The sequence below is a fragment of the Cervus canadensis genome, chromosome 4 (assembly GCF_019320065.1).
Source record: "Cervus canadensis isolate Bull #8, Minnesota chromosome 4, ASM1932006v1, whole genome shotgun sequence".
In the NCBI taxonomy this organism is placed as follows: domain Eukaryota; kingdom Metazoa; phylum Chordata; class Mammalia; order Artiodactyla; family Cervidae; genus Cervus; species Cervus canadensis.
In genome coordinates this window covers 65,963,535-65,966,950 of record NC_057389.1, presented here as the reverse complement: position 1 = coordinate 65,966,950, position 3,416 = coordinate 65,963,535, and the positions used below count along the sequence as shown (strand labels likewise).

At 35.8% G+C, this 3,416-nt stretch overlaps 1 pseudogene; it reads left to right on the top strand.

Moving 5' to 3' along the window:
- Positions 1-2,276: 2,276 nt before the first annotated feature.
- LOC122439449 lies at positions 2,277-3,165 on the top strand (annotated as a pseudogene).
- Positions 3,166-3,416: the final 251 nt, after the last annotated feature.

The window sequence follows — 3,416 nt, the reverse complement described above, 5'->3', positions numbered from 1 at the left end:
CTCCAGTATTCTCGCCTAGAAAATCCCATGGACAGAGGAGTCTGGTGGGCTACAGTCCATGGGGTCGCACAGAGTTGGGCACTACTGAAGTGACTTAGCAGCAGCAGTGACTAAACAATAATAACAGCAGTATTCCTTACAATAATGAATGCAAAATTCCTCAAAAATACTAGAAAAATAAAATTCAACAACTCATTAAATAATTGTATGCCATTAAATAATTTACATCAAATAATCATATATAATCATAATCACAAATCAAGTGGGATTTACCCCCAAGATTCAAGGATAGTTAAGCATATGGACAACTTACCAATTATACCACCACCAAATATACAAAAATCAATAAATGTAATATGCAACATTAGCAGAATGAAGGATAAATATATATATATACAATTATTTCAATAGATGTAGTAGAAACATGTGATAAAATTCAGTATCCTTCTATGATAGGAATCTCAACAAAGTAGGTATGGACACAATGTACCTCAATATTTTGGCCATGTAAAACAAACACAGGACTAACATCATTGTCAACAACTCAATGCATTATAACTAACTATCTGTTATCAGATAAGAGCTGATCCAGGCATTACGTTTCTAGAGATTTTATTCAATATAGATTTTATTTGGGGTTTCCCAGGTGGTACTATTAGTAAAGATCCTGCCTGCTAATGAAGGAAACTTAAAAGATGTGAGTTCAATCCCTGGGTCAGGGAGATACTCTGGAGGAGGGCATGGCAACCCGCTCCAGTATTCTTGGCTGGAGAATTCCATGGACAGAGGAGTCTGGCGGATGATAGTCCACAGGGCCACACAGAATCAGACATGACTGAAGCAGCTTAGCACAGCACAGCACACACAAATAATGTACAAATTAGTCACTATTTATATACGCCAACCAATTTACTTCCAAAATATTTGATAATACTTTACTTTCAACCTAGACAAAATTTTTTAATATGTGTATGTGAGAAGTCATAATCCTGTATTTCTTTTATGAAGATTTGTGGGTTCTTGGCTTTTATAAAATAGGGTCCACCTTCCTTAATATCACTCAGTCATGCCCAGCTCTTTGCGACTCCATGGACTGCAGTCCACCAGACTCCTCTGTCCATGGGATTTTCCAGGCAAGAATGCCGAAGTAGGTTGCCATTTCCTTCTCCAGGGGATCTTCCCGACCCAGGGATCGAACCCAGGTCTCCTGCACTGCAGGCAGATTCTTTACTGACTGAGCTACAAGGGAAGCCCCTCCTTAATATCGCATAAAGATAAATTCATATGACCAGCTTTGAATGAAAAGAATAATTATCTTAACAATTATACTGCTTATTTTTATTTCACAGTAACAAAATGACTGTAATTTGTATATTATGGTGATTCTCAAAATAGATGATATAGAATTTGAAGAATCAGTTTTGGGGAAAATATGTGATTTGTATAATCCATCAGCTACTTATCAGTATTCTATTCTTGATCAATTCATTTGATGTTTCTGAATCAACTTTTAGCTGAAATGAGTTCTCCATGAGTGGAATGTTTTCTAAGTTATTATAAATGAAATGAATATTTCAAACTGTGAGTATTTTTAAGCAGAAAGTATTAGAATTCATAGAATATATCTGACACAAGTGGGATAACCTGAGCTGCTTATTTCTCACATCAAATTAATAAAATTACATTCTATCAGAAAAAAGAAAAATTAGAAATAAAAAATTTTATACATTTATACTCTTCTAAGAGTTGAACTGTAGTTGATTTATAGTGTTGTGTTAATTTCTGCTATATAGCAGAAATATGTATATATCTATGCATATATATACATATGTATACATATATTCATTTTCATATATATATATATATATTCTTTTTCATATTCTTTCCCATCATGGTTTATCACAGGATGTTGAATGTAGTTCCCTGTGCTATCCAGTAAGACCTAGTTGCTTATCCATCCTATATATTATAATTTGCATCTACTAACTACAAACTCCCAATATTTCCCTCCCCCACCTCTCCTCCCCATGGACAGAGAAGCCTGATGGCCTACAGTCCACAGGGTTGCAAAGAGTCGGACATGACTGAAGCAACATAGCACAGATTCATGAAAATACTAATTATGGACATTTCCTACACACAAAGACCATCTGTATGAAATAGAAGAACACACTTTCTAAGAAAATGTTTAAGGTGATTTCATTCATTCTTTTTTTGAATCCTGTTTCTCACAGTTTATCCCTTTTATTTTCCAGATCGATCACCCTTTTTAAAATATGGTCAATTCTACCACTGTGATCTTTGCTGATAGTTGGAAGCTAAGGTTCCTACACTCCATGTTGCTGTTTCTGATGTACTGGGTTACCTTGATAGAGAATCTTCTCATCATTACTGTCACCACATTTGACCAGAAACTTCACATGCCCTTGTATTTCTTCCTCAGAAATCTATTTTAGATATGTTCTATATTACTGTCACTGTCCCTATTGCCTGTGTCAACTCTCTCACTGGTAACAGGACCATTTCAGGGGCTGCATGTGCAATCCACGTATTCTTGGTCATTTACTTTGCCTGTGTAGAGGTGATGTTCCTCAACATTATGGCCCAAGACTGCTATGTAGCCATCTGCCAGCCCCTCCACTACCCAGTTATCATGAACTCCCAATTCTGTGTTCAAATGACACACCTCCCTGGTCAGTGGTCTTGTGTATGCAGGTATGCAAACAGGTAAAACATTCCAGCTGACTTTCTGTCTGTCCAATGTGATCCATCGATTCTTCTGTGATGTACCCTCTCTGCTGAGGATCTCCTGCACTGACACCTCCAGCAATTGTCTTTTACTTGTATCAGTCATTGTAGTTGGTGGGGGCTGCTTTATCTTTATTACTATGTCATATGTTCACATATTTTTCACTGTGCTAAGGTTTTCAATGAGAGCAAGGAAAAGCCATTTCTACCTGTGTCCCTCACATCCTTGTGGTACCTGCCTTTCTCAGTTCTATCATCCGTGTGTACTTAAGGCCTTCAGTATGCTCTGAAACAATTAAAGATATTATTCTTTCTGCCTTTTATACTGTAATTCCTCCATTCTTAAATCTTATTATCTACAGTCTTAGAAACAGACAGGTAAAGGGAGCTGTAAGGAAAATAATATTAAGATAGTTTTATTCTAGAAAATAATAAAAATCCATTTCAATTTTATCCCAATGTCACTGAAAGAGATCCAGACTTCTATAAAATAGCTTCTTGCCTGGGTTGTATATGTCAGTCTGCTCACTCCAAATTCACTCTGTTGAGATCTATTTAATTAATCTTATAAAATAATAATTGGACCTTATATTACCCTTTCTATTTATTCTCTATAAAAATTAACTCTTTTATAACTGAATATGATCCAAGATATTTGATCAGAGCCA